Here is a 21,550-nt window from a genome sequence, read left to right on the forward strand (position 1 = left end):
TAAGCCATCCCTCCAAGCCCCTGGTCTTCAATAATTTTATAAGTGATTTTTTTCCAAATTCTGAAGGAAGAGATAATTTTCTTATTATACAAATTGCTTATAAGTAAAAATTGCAATGACTAAATTAATTTTTAAAAAATATTTATTTATTCACAAGCAAAGAAGGAGAGAGAGAGAGAGAGAGAGAGAGAAAGAATGGGAATGGGTGTGCCAGGACTTTTTACCATTGCAAACGAACTCCAGATGCATGTGCCACTTTGTGCATCTGGCTTTTACATGGGTAATGAGGAATAAAATGCAGGCTGTCAGACTTTGCACGGAAGTGTCTTTAACCACTGAGTCACCTCTCTAGCCCCTAAATTAATTTTTTAAACATATAATACTGATATGAAAATCTGGCCAAAAATCAAAGAAAAACTTCTACTTACAAATAATGATTTAAAATTATAAGTAAAATGTCAATTTAAAAATGCAACAATATACCAAAAGGCAATACAACTATAATCAAATTGGATTTATCCTAGGAAGTGAAAAGAGATTTATTATTAGAAATTTACCAATACATGTAACAGGATGAGGCCAAATTTTAAAAGAAACAATATGATTATCTCAAAAAGATGCAAAAAATATTCAAAACTTAAGTTGTGGATGTAGCTGATTGGAAGAGTACTCAGCTAGTTCACTCAAGGCCCTAGGTTCCAATATCCAGGATCAAATAATATTAATTCAATATAAACTAAGAAATTTTAGTAGCAAAAATATCTGCCTTAATACTAATTTGGTTTTGCGAAATACTACACTGGCATTTCCTGAGGTATATTCTATAAATAACTAGTTCCCTTTCCAACAGCAAAGGTTTCACCAGAAAATATATTTGCATATGCTGTACATTTTTATATTCATGAAAATACATTAATATTATATATATTCTGTAAACCTTATAATTAAATTTAAAAATCACCAACAATAATCTGCTCAATTTGATTATTCTCAAGCATATATAAATACTTATTTCATCACTTTCTGTTTTTCCTCCTCTCCATCTACTTTACTGTGGTTATTGTCTCCCATCTCTCTACTGTCATATCATAAGTTGTTTCTTCGTTAATTCCATTAGATTTCTGGAATAACTGGTCTCCTGTCATAGGAAAATGCTCTGATTTATGGACTTGAGAATTTCTGTATGTGAATAGTTACCCTGTAATCAACGTGATATCTCTGAGCACAGTTAGAGAGAAACAGTGTAACACTGTATAGAAGGTACCAACCAGATACAACTGATATGACTGATATCAACAGTATAAAAGGGTTATGCATTGATGTAGTCTGTGTATTTGTTTCTTTTGTTTTTTCAACATGACCTTTGTGAATTTTAAGTTTATATGAATAGAAAGATGTGGAGAAAGCCAGCTAAAAGCTTTCAGAATGCATCTAATAGAAATCTCAGAAAGAAGGGCCAGGAAAAGGGAGTAGGAAGTAATTACAAGGTAGGATGAGACAATGATTTGCTGGTTTGATGCTTGTAGAAATCAATGTAAATGTTCAGGATTTTATTGAGCCAATTCTTATATAGACTTTTAGTAAGTACTAAATATGTACTTACAATTTCTTATAATTGCCTCTAAACAATAGTATAACAAGTATTTGCATAGCATTCACATGGTATTGGATATTATAGGTCATCTGGAGGGGATTTAAAGTATATGGGAACATGTGGGTAGGTTATATACAAATACTAAGTGATTTTTATATAAGGGACTTGAGCATCTGAAGATTTGGGTGTACCAGGGGGAAGTAGTCCTGGAGCCAACTCTCATGCATCCCAGGATACATAGGTTTGTGACCTGATAACCCTTGTCATCATAGTAGATTCATTCCATTAGAGGGAGAGCTCAACCTGGGTCCTTCCCCAGATTTTTACAGCAGTAATTTTAAGTTACTATTCAATTAACCTCCATAAGCACAGATAAAATAAAATAACTTTATTTGTACTAAAAACAATGAGAGAGAAAAAGAGAGAGAATGAATTTTCTAACAGTGGTTTGTGGAGTTCCTGAAAATAAAGATCTGGTGATCTCATTTGTCTTGTCACAAATAACAAGAATAAAGAATAAGTGCTATACTTTAAAGTTACTGCTAGCTGGGCGTGGTGGAGCACACCTTTAATCCCAGCACACGGGAGGCAGAGGTAGGAGGATCACTGAGAGTTCGAGGCCACCCTGAGACTACATAGTGAATTCCAGGTCAGCTTGAGACAGAGTGAGACCCTACCTCGAAAAACAAAACAAAACAAAACAAAAAATAAAGTTACTGCTATTTACCATACACAAAACTGATCTGCAGTGAACTAGAATTTAAAAAATTAAATCCACTTACATATCTGAATATAGCTACACTTACGTTACATGTGGAATGGTAGTGGGTGTGTGTGTGTGTAAAAATCTCATTCCTTTAGAAAGTCAGATACTAAAAATTAGGCTCTTGTACAAGACAGTATTTAACCTTAATAGTCTATGCCATGGTTATTGGAAGAAAAAAATGAGATAATGTGCAAATGTGTTTTAAGTAGAGTCTAATAAAGAATAGTAACTACTCAATAAATGTTAAGCAGTACTTTTTGACCTTTTTTTGTACTTGAAGTTAATTAAGAAACATTTCTGGCCAGGCGTGGTGGCACATGCCTTTAATCCCAGCATTTGGGAGGCAGAAGGATTGCTGTGAGTTCAAGGCTACCCTGAGACTACATAGTGAATTCCAGGTCAGCCTGGGCTAAAGTGAGACCCTACCTCAGGAAAAAAAGAAAGAAAGAAAGAAAGAAAGAAAGAAAGAAAGGAAGGAAGGAAGGAAGGAAGGAAGGAAGGAAGGAAGGAAGGAAGGAAGGAAGAAACAAAGAAACAAAGAAAGACAGAAAGAAACAAAGAAAGAGAGAGAGAGGGAGTTCTTTAGCAAGATAGTTAAGTTATACTTTAGCTAAGAATTTAGATTGTAGACTAAAGGGCATAGTGAATGGAAAGAAAGCATTTCACAAACATGGAATCATATATTTTCATTTACACTTATAAACTAATTAACTCTAATCAGTAATATTACTCCAGAAAGTTACAAGAGCTATTGAGAAAGGGGAAATAGATCGAGACTATAGATGAGAACTACGAAAGCAACAATTCTTTGCTGAGCATCTGCTACTTGTTAGCAGTGTTCTAGACAAGGATATGGGATAAACAAAATGCACAAATCTTCCAGCTCATATGTAACTGCACATATGAATACATAAAAAAGTCACATGCTCAAGGATCACCTGCTAAATGCATGGTTTGGAAAAAATAGGATAAAAATCAAGGTTGTTACAGATAACCAGGAGTTACTTCAGCAAGCTATCGTACTTTGTAAGTTTTATCAGTCAAGGCCAATTGAGTCTTTTGGGCCAGTGTGAAGACAACTAATGGAAACCCACTCATAAGTGACAGTCATCCAACTGTATCTTGTGTCAGAAAGCAACAAAAACTTCAGAATAAATGCATCCCTATATTTGGTAGTATTTTAAAAAATATTTTATTTTTACTTATTTATTTGACAGAAAAGAGGGAGAGAGAGAGAATGTGTGTGCCAGGGCTTCCAACCATTGCAAATGACATCCAGATGTTTGCGCCCCCTTGTGCATCTATCTAGCTAATGTGGGCCCTGGGGAATCAAACCTGGGTCCTTTGGCTTTGCAGGCAAACACTTTAACCACTAAGCATCCCTCCAGCCCTGTATTTGATATTTTGATTAGTAGATGAAAATACATGTCATTTTCACCTTATAGTTGAAGTCTTAACCAAGGGGAAAATATGCATTGAGAAACAGAGAGGCAACAGAAAAAGCCAACAGAAGAGAAACAAGAAAATAAGGGAAGCATCAGAAAGAAAAAAGAGCAGGGAAAAGGGAATAATGACGGGAGATAGTGCTGGAACTGAGGTAAAATGAAGGGAAATGAAGTAGAAGGAAGAAAAGGAAAGAGAGTCTCAGGAACTCAGTTTAATCAGAGGTAATAACTTCAATTTTCAGGCTCAGCAATTTACATTAGCCATTAGAATTCACCATCACTGGCATTTGAAATACTGTGCAGAAATTAAGAAGCCACTAACATTGCTTGATCAAAAGTTTTCATATTGGTAATTACATATAATTGCTACTTTTAAAAAACTGCCTTTGCTTTTTTTTCTGTTTGTGTGTGGTTGCATGTGTAATGTGTTGTGTGTGTGCACATGCATGCATGCGTGTGTGCGTGCATGTGTGTGTGTGTGGGGGGTAAGTGTCTGCACATATATGTGTCCATGTCATGACCTGTGAACTTGCCTGTTTCTGGCTGTGCTTGCCTGAAGTGTCATGCTCCATTGTTTTCCCACACATTCTTACTTGATCTGGAGTCTCTTACTGATTCCAAAATCATTTTCAACAAATATTCTAGTAGATTTAAGTGAAATGATATTTTCATACACCTGATACCATAAGCACTAAAATAATCCCCGTGAAGAGGCTGCTTCGCATGAGGCTGGAAAACATTCTAGAATTTTTCCCAAAACATACTGAGGATATCAATCCTACCAAAGTCTAAATGTTCCAGCTCCGATGAAGTGCAATTAATTAGCAGTAAGCTTGGTTACTAAATGTTGACAGAATGTGCTGTTTGCAATGAACAAGTAAACAGACTAAATAATAAAAGTTATCTATCTTTACCCACATCAACTTGGCATCCCAAAAAATCCCCAAATCGGTAGTTAATGCCAAACCTTGTTCAATCATGACATTATATCACAAGAGCAAAAACAAATGATTTGAAGGTCAGCAGCTTGACTATGATTTATGTAACTCACTTCTGCAGAAATTTGCATTACTTGTGAAAAACATCACGTGAAAGAGGAACTTACTATAAATATTAAAATTGAAAATAAATGAATGCCTGAGAAAGCACTGGAGAATAATAGTTTCTTTAAAAAGAATTGAGGAAGTATGGAACTGGGATATAACTTGTTATAGTACATGCTTAGTGTGTAGGAGGCCCTGGATTCAATCTCTAGCACACACATATAAAAAAGTCACATTGATGAACTGACTACAAGATACATTTAAAAATCTAATTTGCATAAGGCATGGTGGCACATGCCCTAGTACTTGGGATCTGAGGTAGGAGGATCACCATGAGTTCAAGGCTAGCCTTGGTGTACAGAGTTCCATGTCAGCCTGGGGTAGAGTAAGATCCTGCCTCAAAAAAGTCCTAATTTTTACATATATTCACATAAACTTAATTGCAAACACTGATGAAAATAGCCAGAAACTTAGTATACATTACAAAGGATATATTCTAATATCTCAGAATAGAGGAGAATCAGCACCATCAGGTTAGATGGGAACTTATAAGCCACCTAGTTCATTTTTCCTGTCAAGGAAGTTTTGCTTTCTGTTATAGACTCTGTGTCCAACACATGAAATTGTACATAGTGAGAGTGCCCTAAAAACAGGACATTCCCCAGAACTCAGCCATCAAATTTATGCAGTATTTATGCAGTATTTCTTTAACTCTGGAGTTCAGGAAATTCTTTTCAATCTACAATGGGTAATTTTATAAAATGCCAAATAATGTGATGTGCTTGAATGTCATGATAATGCATTCAAATTTGTATTACCATTGTGTCAGGTCAGTACCTAACAGTGTGTGGAGTAGCACTCAGTATCCTTTTACTTTAGAGCATGGCTCATGTGGCCCTTTCTAGTCTTACAGTCCTTCCATGTTATATCCAGGTTTTGCAACAACTTCCTGGTTGTTTCCTCTACACACAACTGCCAGGTTAATCTTCTAATTAAATCATCGCCATCTTCTTCTTTTTTTCTTCAAGGTAGGGTCTCACTTTAGCCCAGGCTGACCTGGAATTCACTATGTAGTCTCAGGCTGGCCTGGAACTCATGGTGATAATCCTATCTGCTTCTTGAGTACTGGGATTTAACGCCTCTGCATGGCTTCCACAGTTTGACATCTCCCCATTTTTTATAAAATAAAGCCAGTATTCCTCCATTTGCATTCCAGACCCTTTTACATCACACTGAAAAAAAAAAAAAAAAATCCAACCACATTTCTTACTTCTCTGTATTACTCCCCTACATTCTCCTCTAACTGGTGGCTTTGGAGTTTCTCCCTAATGTTGTGCTTATTCACTATTCCAGGCCTTGTTTTCTTATATTGGAATTTCTTTTCCTTTTCTCTTTGACTGTCTCAAGTGAGGAACATTAATTTTTTTAGTTTATTTTTATTTATTTATTTGAAAGCTAAGGACAGCAAAAGAAAGAGGCAGGGCTGGAGAGATGGCTTAGCGGTTAAGCGCTTGCCTGTGAAGCCTAAGGACCCCGGTTCGAGGCTCGGTTCCCCAGGTCCCACGTTAGCCAGATGCACAAGGGGGCGCACGCATCTGGAGTTCGTTTGCAGAGGCTGGAAGCCCTGGCACGCCCATTCTCTCTCTCTCCCTCTATCTGTCTTTCTCTCTGTGTCTGTCGCTCTCAAATAAGTAAATTAAAAAAAAAAAAAGAAAGAAAGAGGCAGATAGAGAGAAAGAACAAAAGAGAGAGAAGAGAATATGGGTGCTTCAGGGCCTCCTGCCACTGAAAAAGAACTCCAGACGTGTGTGCCCCCTTGTGCATCTGGCTAACGTGGGTCCTGGGGAATTTAGCCTCAAACAAGGGTTCTTAGGCTTCACAGACAAGCACTTATCCTCTAAGCCATCTCTTCAGCCCAGAGGAACATTAATCTTTGATGTAATATAAAGTTAACCATTTTATTTTATTACTTTTTTCAGTTTTTTTTTTTTTGAGATAGGGTCTCATTCTAGCCCAGGCTAATCTGGCATTCACTCTGTAGTCCCAGGCTGGCCTCAAACTCACAGTAATCCTTCTACCTCTGCCTCCCAAGTGCTGGGATTAAAAGTGTGTGCCACCACATACACGCTAGTAAATATAATAACTGTACACATTATGGGGTGCAGTGTGAGATTTCAATACATGTACACAATGTGTAACAATCAGATCAGGGTAATTAGCTAGTACAATCTTAAAGCTGTGCAGCAGGAACTGTCATGTAGCTCAGTGGTAGAGTACTTGCTTAGCATGAATAGGGTCCTGGGTCTAATTCTCAGCACTACTTAAAAAAAAAAGTAAGGCAGCATCCCCTGTATGAGTTCCAAAACATCTCAATCACCAAAGGAAGTCCTGCACTCATTAAGGAGGCACGCCCCTTACATTTTCTCCACTAGTAACAACCACTAGTCTTGTCTAGGTTTCTCTATCGATAGTTCACACAGATAAAATCACTTTGGTTCCTACATTTTTCATAGTGCTACCCGGTCAATCTACAATTTCCTGGTTATCTCTTGCCTTCTTAGATTTTTATTATTTATTTATTTATTTTTGGTTTTTCAAGGTAAGGTCTCACTCTAGCTCAGGCTGACCTGGAATTCACTAGGTAGTCTCAAGGTGGCCTCGAACTCATGGCAATCCTTCTACCTTTGCCTCCCAACTGCTGGGATTAAAGGTGTGCGCCACCACGCCTGGCTTTTTTTTTTTTTTTTTTCTTTTTTTGAAGTAGGGTCTCACTCTAGTCCAGGCTGAACCTGGAATTCACTATGTAGTCTAAGGATGGCCTCACAGCGATCTGGTCACATTTATTTTCTGACTAATTTCAGCCCTGAATCATAATACTTCTGTAGATTATTGGTTAATCATGTCAACTTTATCCTCTTCAGGCTCAAATTAATTATAGGCCTCCTATCTAAAGTACTCTGCTGTTCTCCTTTGAGTGTGGAACTTACCTAAACAACTGTCTAGTTCTTTTTGCCCAGCTGTACATGAAGGAGTAATAAAATAAGAAAACTGAAGTTTGGCTACTCAAAGGAGGGAAAGTCTCAAACTTGTTTCTGCTCTTCATCCTTCTATTGCCTTCTCTCAGAAAGAGAAATGTCTACTCATGTCTAGTTGGGGGTTTCTTTGCCCTAGAAGCTGAACAGGTGTGGGAGCTGTAGGAAAATGGCAGGCTGCCCAAGGGTGGAGAGGGTGCAAGTTCCCTGAGTTCATCATTAGCAATCAGACTCCAACCTTCATTTCACATCCACAGATGAAGGCCTACCAGGAAGAGTGGGTGCCCAGAGTTATCACAGGGCATTTAAAAAAAGGCTCATCCTTTGGCTTTGCTTTTTATATGCAAATCGGTTTCTTAGTCTAATATTTTGATTTGAAATTAACAAATACAGATTTTACTTGTAAGAGGAGATTAACTCCAATAATTAGGATAGTATTTGTGACATATATTAAATACCTGACCAATTAAATTATTTTGTATATTATAAACCAATAAATAGGTCAAAACTTGATATTATATTCTCTAACATGACAAAAGTATGAATAGCAAATTTGAGTGACCTTCTGACCTTCTGCATTGTGTATGGTTATAAACTTTACTCCAGCTGTAGTACTAAGAATATGTTACAGTTGCTATTAGAAGCCTGAGAACAAGAATGCAAGACAGTTCTCTAGCCCTTAGGCCATTATAAAACCTGTTGGTCTGACCAGAACAACTAAGAGGTCCAACATAGAATGTTGATAATAGACTGTCTATAATTAACATAACATAGAATGTCTATAATTAACATTTTTCCCTTTCATATCCCATTTTGCCTGCTTTAGAGTAACATAATGAAATTTTTTTCTGACATTAATTCTGTATCTTTATGAATCACAGAAATGTTATATGAAATGTAAAGTAACCTTTTAAAGAACAACAACTTAGGAAATTACCTAAGAGTGTACAGAATAGTAGCTCTGAGAATTGCATATAAGTGATAGTGAAAATTAACTTGAAAAGAACTTAAAAGGTATTTACAATGCACCTGTCCCCTGCTACAGGTCATAATGAGAGAAGGTATGCAGTGCACAGATAGGTATGAGGAATAACAAGACCTACATTAGCCATGCCTAATCCCAAGGAAAGAACAACTTTGCTTGTACACATAAATATAAAAATGAAAGACAAGGACTGGGGAAATTGCTCAGCAGCTAAAGGCACTTGCTTGCAAAGCCTGCTGGCCTGAGTTCACTTCTGTAGTACCCATATAAAATCAGCTGCACCAAGTGGCTCATGGAGTTTGTGTGCAGCAAGCAGCAAGAGGCCCTAGTGCATCCTTAAATACTCATTCTCTGCATCTTTATTTTTTTCTGTCTCTCTCTCCTTTCACATATAAATTTAAAAAATTTTTTAAATAAATAAGCAAATTAAATATACCAAATAATCAGCAAATATATGTAATGTAGAACAGAGAATATACTCAATTACACTTCAGGGTAGATCTGCCTTCTAATCATGATTTACTTAGACTAAGATTAAAACTAGCTTACGTATTTTGAATTCAAAAGCTGGTGGCCAGGGTACATATTTCCTACATGTGTTGTTTGACAAAGAAAATCAATATGACATTTAAAAACTTAATATCCATACCAAAAACAAATTAGTTGTGTGTATTTACTTGTTAGGATCACAGATTCTAAAAGCCAGAATCAAATGCATGGTGTGAGTTGTGTGGGTGGCCTAAAGGCTCTACCATACCAATGTGCTATGTTCAGTCACTCATTTTTTTTAGCTTTGACTGAACTATGGTTATTTGTCTGTCCAGTGCTAGATGCAGGTTTATGTAATCAGCACATTATAATCTTTAGACTTAAAACCTCCAGTCTTACCATTTACATGGCTATGTTTTCAGTAAATCAGTTTGATCACCATGTAAAGTGATCATTCAATAAAGGTAAAGTTTATGGGATACAATAAGCATATTGGAGAAATTACCAAAATCTGAAATTTTTGGTTACATGTACATTGAGCTATGGTACTCAACATCCCATAGCATTATATGAAAGAACCAAATCTATTTAATTTCATATAAATCTCTCCAAAATTTACCTTCCTTATTTTCTCCCTCACCCCCAATTCGTGCTCAGAATTTTCTTTAAGTGGTCAGTAAGATATTTTATGACAACTTAAAAACCAAAATGAGGGGCAGGGTGTGGTGGCACATGCCTTTAATCCCAGCACTTGGGAGGCAGAAGTAGGAGAATCACCATAATTTGAGGCTACCCTGAGACTACATAGTGAAGTCCAGATCAGCCTGGGCTAAAGTGAGACTGTACCTCAAAAAACAAGAAAGAAAGAAAGAAATGGTAATGAGACAATGTGTTAATCGAGAAACTGGGACTGGTTATAATAACTTGATTACAGAATGGTGAATCTAAATAGGTGGGGATTAGGGATATGGCTCAGTGGTGAAGAGCTTGCCTAGTATGTTCAAGTCCCCAGCATTGCCTCTCCCACAGAAAAGCATTGGTTATAGTAGCTTTCTTAAAAATTTTTTTGGGGGGGTATTTTATTTATTTATTTGAGAGCTACAGACAGAGAAAGAAAGAGGCAGAGAGAGAGAGAGAGAGAGAGAGAGAGAGAGAGAGAGAGAGAGAGAAAGAGAATGAATGGGCGCGCCAGGGCTTCCAGCCACTGCAAATGAACTCCAGATGCGTGTGCCCCCTTGTGCATCTGGCTAACTTGGGTCCTGAGGAATTGAGCCTCGAACCAGGGTCCCTAGGCTTCACAGGCAAGTGCTTAACCGCTACGCCATCTCTCCAGCCCAGTAGCTTTGTTTTTTGAGGGACTATCATATTGAATGTGTTCTACCTACAAATTCTAGGCTCTAGCAACTGTATTTTGTTAGCTATAGTTTTCACTGGCCTATATTAACGACAAAGTCATCAGGAACATGGGCAGCAGAGAGAAAATAAATACTTAGTATCATGGCTATAAAACTTTTGAAAGACTTTTAAACTTTAGGATGAGAAGGGTATCCTGAGATATAAAATTGATAGATACAAGTTTAGTATATACTCCTAAAGAAAGTGACAAGAAAAATACAATCTACAACCTGGATCAAATCCAAACACAGTTAACTTTCTTCTCTGGGATTTCTAGAACAATGTTAAAAAATGATGGAAGAATTCAAGGGCTGTTACTGAACTATGTGTACATGTGTACTAATACAAAACATTAATAGATATATTATAAATACGTATATGCATGTATATATATGTAAATATATATAATCTTATACTGTTCACACAGATTTGGGGAAGCTCCAATTCACTTGCTATTTAGAAGCTGTTATTTTCAAAATTACCACATTTTGCACTGAGGGATCATAATGACATTTGTTATAGAAGTTTACCTTGATATATTTCTGCATCAATTGTTACTTATGGATTCAGGTTCAACATCATCAGGAATTGGAAAACCAAACTGTCATGAGGTCATTCAACTTCATTAAAATATATATATATACGTACACATACATACATACATACACACACACACACACACACACACACACATTTTTTTAAGGAAAAATGTAAGAGGAGGGCTTTAAAAGGAAGTAACTCTGGAAACCATTTGGAAAGCTTTATTTGTCAGCATACATTAAAGATCAAATAGATCATAGGCCCTAAAAAATCAGAAAATTGAACTTTATAGACATAAGTTTGTAAACATTATAAGGCTATAAAAGGAAATGAATTTTAAAGGACTTTTCTCTCACACAAATGAATAAATCATGAAAATAAAAAAGTACATGCAAATACATTATGTGAAAAAGGTTTTAAATAAAATTTGGATATAACAAAAAAACTAGGTAGTGCTTTTGCAATTATCTTCAGTGGCCTTAAAGGAATATAATAGCTAGAGGATTCTTTTTAAAATATATTTTTATTGCTGGGTATGGTGGTGCATGCCTTAAATCCCAGCACTCATGAGGCAGAGGTAGGAGGATTACCACGAGTTCAAGGCTACCCTGAGACTACACAGTGAATTTCAGGTCAGCCTGAACTAGAGTGAAACCCTACCTCAAAACAAACAAACAAACAAACAACAACAACAACGAATATATATGTATATATATAATTTATGTGAGAGACAGGCAAAGAGAGTGACTGTGAGCATGCCAGTGCCTCCAGCCACTGTAAATGGCCTCTAGATGCATGCTCCTCTTTGTGTATCTGGCTTCATATGGGTACTGGGGAGTCAAGCCCAATCAATCAGGCTTTGAAACCATCGAGCTATTTCTCCAGCACTAGCTAGAGAATTCTTAATGTTTAATTTATTCTCTACCTTGATATTTACTGATCAATTTCATAAACTAAAAATGTGTAATTTTAATTATGAAAGTAATTTCATACTACTAGCTAAACTGCAAAAAAAAACCCTCAGTACTAAAATATAGCATCATATTTATGCCCTTTCTTCCAGACTTTTTCATGTATACATATAAGGTTGTAATCAATAGTGCACACATTTAATTTTTTAATTTTTATTTATTTATTTAAGAGATACAAAAAGAGAAAGAGGGACAAAGAGAGATTGGGTGCAAAAAGGTCTCCAGCCACTGCAAACAAACTCCAGACAAATGCTTCACCTTTTGCATCTGGCTTATGTGGGTCCTGAGAAATCAAGCTTGAGTCCTTTGGCTTTAAAGGCAAGTGCCTTAACCGCTAAGGCATCTCTCCAGCCCACACATTTTTATTCTATTATTTTTGATGAATTCTTTTCAGAGCTGCTAGTAGTTTTCCAAATTGTTACTGATATTCTACATTATTACATCATAATATCCTTCACCATTCCCCTTACTATTGAATAGTTCTTTCCAAATATGACTTTTTTCCCCTCCTTTTTTTTTTGTTTTTTTGAGGTAGGGTCTCGCTGTAGCTCAGGCTGACCTGGAATTCACTCTGTTGTCTCAGGGTGGCCTCGAACTCATAGTAATCCTCCTACCTCTGCCTCCCGAGTGCTGGGATTAAAGCCATGCGCCACCACGCCTGGCTTTTTCCCCCTCTTTTTCTTTTTTTTTCTTTTTTTTTTTTGGTTTTTCGAGGTAGACTCTCACTCTGGCTCAGGCTAGCCTGGAATTAACTATGTAGTCTCAGGGTGGCCTCAAACTCATGGTGATCCTCCTACCTCTGCCTCCCAAGTGCTGGCATTAAAAGCATGCACTACCATGCCCGGCTCCCCTCCCACCACCACTTTTTAAGACAGGATTTCACTATGTGACCCAGCCTGGCCTGAAACATAGGATTCTCCTACCAGCCTCCCAAGTGCTGAGATCACAGGTGGACACCACCACACCTGGTTCAAATACGGGATTTTGTAGCAATGCTTTTATAAAGTCTTTATGTAGCTGGCTTTTCCTACATTCTCTATCTAGCCCTCTGGCAAAAACCTCAGAAATGGGAATTAACACTAGAGTGTGCAACTTATTGCCCAACTACTTTCTAAGCAGCCTGAACTAAATCACAGTGACATCAGAGATACGTAAATACAAATTTCTTCAGCCAGGACCTTATGCATGCTAGGCAAGCACTCTACCATTGAGCCACAACCCTAACTGCAGTCCCCAACCCATAGACGTTTAGAGTAAGAAACAAAACTATTATTAACAATTACTAGGAGGGGTACATTTTTTCCTTTATTAAACTGAAATTGAGGTTTACAAATTTGTATCATATAATTTGACTTAACATAAACCACTGCCCCAGGGCTAGATCTTTCTATGTGATAGTATAAAATCTAGTTGTATTTGGAACTGCAGGTTTCTTAGCTACCATTCAAAGACAAAAAGAGCCAGTGAGACTCATTCTAAATGAGCCAATTAATCTACCCTGACAGGAGCTCACTATCCTGACAGAAGCTTATAGACTGCCAGCTAGCCTACCTTGCTTGACAAGAGGTTATAGACAATAGCATTGAGTTTTTCTAAGCAAAACAGCCAATGGGGGTGGTTTCTTACAGGATGGTTTCAAGGGATTCTAAGAATGGGGGAGAACTATGTCAAAGAACTTAACTATAGACAAGGGTAAAGCCTACTAAATACAATCCAGACTAAGCAGACTGACAAATGGGTTTTCAATCTATGAGGAATCTTCTTGAATCAGAGGTTCCCAAACAGTGTATTACAGCAGAATCCCCACAGCAGAGCTTATGAGGCCTCATCCTCTGAGTTTCTGATTTAATAGGTCTCGGGGAGGGGGGTTCCAGAATTATGTCTAACAAGTTCCTAAAAGACATTGATTCTGGTCTTAGGACCACATTCTAGGAACTACTGCAGTAGACTAGTTCTTTAATCTTAGAAAATAGTTGTTAAGGGGTTATAATAGTGCTTGCCTTGCATGAGGACCTGAGTTCAATTCCTAGTACTCTTGTAAAATGACAGGCATGGTGGACCTCTAGTGTTGCAGTGTTGGAGAGGTAGAGAAAGGAGGATCCCTAGGGCTCACTGGTCAGCTAGTCTAGCCTAAATTGGTGAGCTCCATGCCAATCAGAAATCTTATCTTAAACAGAGGTGGATGACATTCCTGAGATGACACACAAGTTGTCTTTTCACCTCCACATGCATGCATGCACACACCCAAACATACACACACCCAAACATGTATGAACAAGTATGCAAGCACACATATATTTTAGAAATATTTATTGATGAGCACCTACTAAGCAATATACTATATGCTGGAGACAGAGGGATGAATAGACCACTTAGTTGGTACTTTAAGAAACTGATCATCTGTATCTTTGTAGACACTGAACTTCGTCAGTACTAAAAGTCAACAAATTTGAACCTTGTTGAACACAAAATTTAAAAATATTATATTGCCTTTAAATAAAATCAGGATGTTTCTAAGTACTTCCAAATGCTTTAAGAAAACATGCCTGCCTGGGCATTTTCTTTACCCTTCTGGATTTCATTGACATATGCAGATGATTTTTTAAAGTTTTTGCTTCACTTTTATTTATATCATTCATATGTTTGTTTTGTCATTTAAAAACCTCATACAGTATATAAAAGAAGATAATATTTTACATGGGTATACTTTCCACACAATCAAAAACTTGTTTACACAGGTAATTATCCACTGCAAGAAAGGAACAGTGTTTAGTAAGGTAAGATGTTGGCATTCTCAGTTTTAGGTTCATAAGCTAAAAAGATTGTGTAAAACATGAACAACAAGTAAGCAGTGTGCTTAGTCATGGAGCAAGAGAGTGGCCATTCTTAATTGTTAAATAACACCTATTAACTGATTCATAGAAATAATGAACTTGCTTTTGAAGTGACTACTAAGCTTTGGTTTCTAACAGAGGTACATTTACTCTACATAACCATTTTCATCTAAAAGAAAAAAAATAGAACACGTATGAAATTTTAGGATCTGTATATCTGTCAAAAAGTAAGCATAATTTATACTTGTTTGGCATCTTTTGTTCCAAAATGACTGAAGAGATCCTTTTACCTCAATCTGTTAGGAAGGTACTTAAAAAATCTGGCAGGAATAACTCTTGAAGAGAGCAGATATCACAGAGGAAATAAAGGATATAGTGAAGAGGTAATAGTCAGGTATTTTATTACATTACCAAACTACCAACTCACAACTTAACTCTGGTAACATTTCTTAGGTAAAATGGTATTTCACAATAACTGCTTGTTTCTTTCAGATCTAAAGTAGTTCAAGGAACATTTGCAATTTGTCTTGATTTTTAAAAGAAAAAGACAACAAAGATGTAAAAAGCAAATATATCTTTTCTTTTTTTTTATATTTCTTTGCATTTTTACTGATAGAAAAGAGGCAGAGCTAGAGAGGAAGAGAGAGAGAGAATGGGCACACCAGGGCTTCCAGTCATTGCAAACAAACTCCAGATACATGTGCTACCTTGTGGGTCTGGTTTACATGGGTCCTGGGGAATTGAACTGAGGTCCTTTGGCTTTGCAGGTAAATGCTTTAACTGCTAAACCATCTCTCCAGCCCATAAACATATCTCTTCTTATCACTGCTATTCTACATGGTTAACCTCATATTTTGTTGCTAGGGACTGGCTTATGAGAAAATTTAGACAAATATTACCTTAATTATTTTTTTCTCTCCTAATCCCCTTTTCAACTCTACATATGACTTGCTTCTTTCCTTCTTTCTGAGTTTTCTTTTTCTTTTCTTTTCTTTCTTGTTTTTTTTTTTTTTTGAAACAGTGTCTCCTATACCCTAGGCTGGCCTTGGATTTCTTGATCTTTCAGCTTCCACCTCCCAAGAGCTGGGATTACTAGTTTGAGCCACCAAGACTAGCCCTCCACATGAGATTTCTGTTCTCTCTTTCCAGCCCCCTCCAAATGTGTTACCTGTTGTTTTCAGGTATTCGGGAATCAAGGAATTAACTTCCCAGGGTTTTGCTAATAGTGATGTGCTCAATTAGCACTGCTAGGAACATTGACTTTAAAAATAGACTTTAAACCTTCAAAAGACAAGGACAACTTTAGTGGCAGAATGATAGCCACAGGAGGAAGGCGAAGGTTAAGAAGTTGTTTCCAGAACTTCATCCCTCTACTCAGACAGTTATGTATCTCCACTGTTCTCATCATAAGCAAATTTCATTGCTTAAATGTATAGGATGAAACAGTAACTAACATTTTTTCATTCTCTTTGCTGGATTCTCTCTTCAAGCTACTTAAGAACTGGAAAGAATAACAGTACTAAGCAGCAACTTTAGAATTTAAGAAAGTTTAGAATCTTGTGATGTCATGGAGGAACAGGATAAATTCTTTCAAACCAACCTGGTATACCAGGACACTATAACCACATTACCTGCCAACTGTGGAAGCAGAGAATACAGGGATTTGTATGTTATGCACCTACTCACTCCTACTCAGGGTATTTCCCTATTTCTCTGCTTCCCTCATATCTACCATACTCTTATCTGTGGCAAACTGTGAAGGACTTTTTCATTCCTGGCCTTTGCCAATCTAAACTCTTCCCAGAAGGTCAGATAATTTGTTTCTATGTGTCTTATCTCCATTTTTTAATTCCAGATGAATACACAAATAAAGGTTCTTTTTTTTTTTAAAGTGAGGTAATTGAACTTAGTGGTATACTTCTTTTATTAAAACCAAGTAAAGTATATAAATCAGTAAGAGAGCACTTGACTAGAACACACAAGGCTGGAGGTTCAATTTACAATACAATAAAATAAAACACAACACAAAACAAAAATAATAAAGTGGGGCCTGAAGGTACAACAGTAATAAAGCCAGGTGCTTAGCATGTAGCCTAGGTTTGATTTCCTAGTATCTAAATAAATAACGAAAATCAAAAAAATAACAAAGTCAAATATAAATGTTCTCTCCCTCCCTCCCCACCCCCCTCTCTGTTTGTTTTATGAGGCAGGGTCTCACTCTAGCCCAGGCTGACCTGGAATTCACTATGTAGTCTCAGGTTGGCCTCGAACTCACAGCAATCCTCCTACCTCAGCCTCTTGAGTTCTGGGATTAAACTGAATTAAATAAACTAAACTATCCTATCATCCCAACTGTAGGGGGTAAAATCTGTTTCAATTGGTTTAAATTGCATGGATTAATGGCATCTTTCCTTTATTGCTTAAAAAGTGAACTAGGGGGGAAAAAAATCACTGTACTCTTAGAAAAAGATTTCTCAGTTGAAAATGGCCTGATTATTGGAATAGCCAAAAATACGAGGACTCTTAGAAGCCTAAACCGTGCCTACTATTAAGAGAGTAGAAGTTAAGTTCCCGCTCCCCACCGCTAAAGGGATGTAACGCCACAAGAACATGAAGCAGCCACTCATCGCTACTGTCAAACACCAGCTTCACACATGCTTTGCCTTCTGTTATTTCATCCTTTCAAGTTAGGTGTTACTTTGGCCTGGTGGATCCACCTTCCAACATGCAGAGGGCTTTTCCCACAACACTGCAATATAGGTCCGGAAAGGGTAGGAGCAATCCTTCCCAGCAATTCCAGTTCTGCACACAAGCCTCTTTCACCCCACTTGAAAAACTCTTTCAGATCACAAAAATTCTACTTAGGATAGAGTCCCCTGTTTGCTACATCCAGTCCAAGTCTCTTTCTTATGTAGGAAACACTTCAGGATAATAAATATTATTTAATTCATTAAGGAGAATTTAAAATGTATTATTTGGAGTGATGCATGGTCAGTTATATGCTTGCTCAATTACTCCCTAATAATAAGAGGGTTATTACCAAGGATATTAACTTTTCAGGCCATTAGAAGGTAATAATTTCGGCTACTGCTTGTTGCAAGGGATCCCATTTTAATGACAAATGAATGATATTTGGTCTTTAATGGGCCAGCACTAAACTATGTTTGGAGCTGAAGGATTCTAAGCCGCTTACTTGGATAACATATATTCAATCTCTCAACTTGTGCCTTTAAAAGTATGTAAAGAATAGAAGTTTATTAAATGAAAGCACAATCTGTGCTATACCATAATAGTAACATGAGAGTATGGATAGGACTAGTTTTAGACTAGTTTTTTGTCTAGAGCCATCATGGAACGTAAAATACAATTGTAAACTGAAAACAAAATATTCCCAGAAACATTTTATTAATTGGCCAACACATTACAGGCATTATCCTCATTTTTAACCATAATCTCAATCCATGTAGGTTGTATTCAGAATATCAACATAATTTAACTCGGGGCCAAGCTCTTATCATTTAAGATATCCAGGTTTACTGATGAAGTCTTAAAAATTATACAAAAAGTAGAAAATAATAACTTCAATACTATTCATATTTCACAAATATGAAATTAAAAGTTTAAAAAAGTGACTTGCCTTGGCTACTTGAAACAGATAAACAATATAAAAATTTATACTCTGAACAGAATATTTAGTATTAAAATACCAATGTGCATTTACAGTCAAAGGAAAAAAGTAAGAACATATAAACCTGTTCCTTAAGATAATTATTTAAAGTATATATACTACCAGTGGTGGATGTTATCTTAACACGTATCATAAACTTTCACAAAATATGGCTTATTGTATTTGAGTCGATTTCCCTCTAAGAAACTAGTTAAGTACGCTAGGCAAATAAAATTTAAAGCATGTCATTTTTAGTAAAAAATGGTTTAGAAATATATATTGTATAGCTCTCCAAAATGTACTTTTGTATTGTGAAAAACTACAAATAGCACATTAAAACTCCAGGAAGACTTCATGTCTTAAATTGAATTTTTTACCTTATATGCCATGAAACTAACTGTAGCATGATATTCTAGGCCTATCTATGCTGATGAAAGGTCTTACTGGTTTTGGATGGAGTCAAATTAGATTAGTTTCAAAGGACCTTTGTAAACAATCAAAACTATTGCTCTTTCTGTTGCTTTTAGGTATTGAGAAAAAGGATTAAATAATAGATATTGATGACATTTACTATTAAAAAATAAGAAAAGCAAGTTAGAAATTCAGTTTGACAATTTGTGGGCTGAGCATATGTTTATGATTACATAGTAATGACTTAAATCAAGTTTTCCTGACTAGTGATTTTTTTTAAGCCTCTATACCAAATATTTACTTAGAGAAATCCTATGAAAGCAAAAACTTCTTTTACTATATTTCCACACCCTGTAATACATATGATATTTCCAAGCGCTGATGACGATATATTCAGAAGTAAGACACTTAAATCAAGAATGATCAACATTTTCTGTCATATACACAAGGCACATGTAAGTACTATAAAAGATGAGAAAATATGGGCTAGGATGCATAAGATATTTGCAAAAAAATATTTTAACACATTTTCATGCAAGTCTCCTGTTATTAACAACCATTTTATAATTTAAAAACTAAATGAAATGCATTACCAATACTTGTATTTGCTTTCAGAGTACAGCTTTTTATATAGCTTCCCTATATGTAAGTGTCTTGACAATTCAGGTTGATGGCAAATATCCTTATTCTCAGAAAATTATAGGAGAGAAAATAAGTATTTTTTAAAAAATCAGTCACATATTCTGTAATCTATTTTGCCGTCACACTTCTAAAGTCACACTTTTCCCCTTATGTGAATTTTAAATGTCATAAGGGATTGCAATACTGTAATAAAAAAAATACACAATCTAGAGTTTTAAAAATTGGTTCTGAAATATGTGAAGAAATTAGCATTAAGGAAACTAATCGTTTTAAAGAAAATATTGTATGTAAGTTTTAAAAACTGCAGTGGAAAAAAATTTTTCTAAGTACTCTTAAATTCAATAAAGAATATGATATTGGTGGATGTTTTTGTTTTAATTTTTAGATAACGCATTCTTTTAAATATAAATGAATGAGGAACCAACGTCTAAAAAAAAAAATCTTTGGCCTAGAGTTCTCCAGAACTTTCAACTTCACTAGTGCCATGGTTTTATAGAAGTTCTAAGAGCTGGAAACAAACTTTTATATGTGAAAAAGAGTTTTTGATTAAAAAATAATGTACCATAAATATTTGTTTTCCTTCTAATGAACTGCAAAATACTGAGATGGCCACCAGTTGATTCTAAGTTATCAGCAAATTAAATATCAAATATCACCTAATTTAAATGAAGGATAAAATTTACATGAAGCACAGAATAAGAAAGAAAAATGGAAGGATTTGTAATATGTTTTACCCTTTGCCTGATGCGTGGTACTAGTTTCAAAGTTTCATAAAAATAAATATTATGCTAGTGTTTCTAACTCCAGAGCACGTCTGATGGAAGATCACACCAAAAAAATTACCTTTAAAGCTGAAGAAGAATGTTTGAAAAATAACCTTCCAAACAGTAATTGTTAGCATCTATGGGTTTCTGTCAAATTTTCAGGAGTGGAAGATATTTGAGAAGTCAGAGTGAATGACTGTCAATACACTAGAAAGGATTTCTAAATCATGTAGCATGGTGAGTTAGTTGTTTTTAATCAGTAATTATCACTTAGCTATAGACAGAAAGACTGGCACAGAACACCTGATAGCTACAGAGGACTTGCCCAGGTCCAAGAGTAAGTTACTCATTGCTCTCTTAATAACTCCAGTTAACAACTTGTTTCATGAATGATAATAAAAAAAAAAGAGTTGAAATTACAACAATGTACTTCAAAACCAAGAGTTTTTTCTTCCCCCCAACACTTGGCTATCATACACATGGTTCATCACTTGGTCTGGTTTTTGTTTTCAAATGATAATTTACACAATTTTACATTTTTATCCTTCATCTTGACAAGAAGAAAACTTTTAGTTTCTTCATGACAAAAGGACTAGAACTATTCTTTAACATTTTTTTTCTCCTAACATAAAAATTAAAAAAAACATACTACTTTTCCAATTGTTCTCCCCCCCAGACTCAAGTGAATCAGAATCTCATTGTGCAAGAATACAACAAAATAATGATGATATTATAATTTTGCCCATTTTGGACATCTCACCAACACATTCCGACCAAAAAAAAAAAAAAAAAAACAACCCAAAAAATTATATGCAATTACAGTGGGCCGACTCACCTAAGCAATGGGAGATAACAAGAAGAATTTAGAATTGCAGCCTTCTGATCCCCAGCAGAGGTAGAGAGGCCCCTTCTTTACCTACCAGCTGCCTTATATAAAAGCAGCAGTTGGTGACTCCCAGGTTCGGCCTCCTC

General features: G+C 36.0%; 1 protein-coding gene across 5 annotated transcripts in view; it reads right to left on the reverse strand.

Annotated features, from left to right (window-relative positions):
• The window catches only part of Pparg (peroxisome proliferator activated receptor gamma), a 160,606-nt gene that overhangs the window by 137,463 nt on the left and 1,593 nt on the right, over window positions 1-21,550 (reverse strand). Inside the window, exon 1 of one of the 5 annotated variants that reach the window (XM_045133964.1) lies at window positions 21,414-21,481. The exons of 3 other annotated variants lie outside the window; for them this stretch is intronic. The gene's annotated coding sequence lies outside the window, so the exon portion shown is untranslated. Of the gene's footprint in view, window positions 1-21,413; window positions 21,482-21,550 lie in introns of those variants that run through there. One more of the 5 variants, XM_045133967.1, reaches the window with a different exon arrangement.

This window comes from Jaculus jaculus, chromosome 14, assembly GCF_020740685.1.
Source record: "Jaculus jaculus isolate mJacJac1 chromosome 14, mJacJac1.mat.Y.cur, whole genome shotgun sequence".
NCBI classification, from domain to species: Eukaryota; Metazoa; Chordata; class Mammalia; order Rodentia; family Dipodidae; genus Jaculus; species Jaculus jaculus.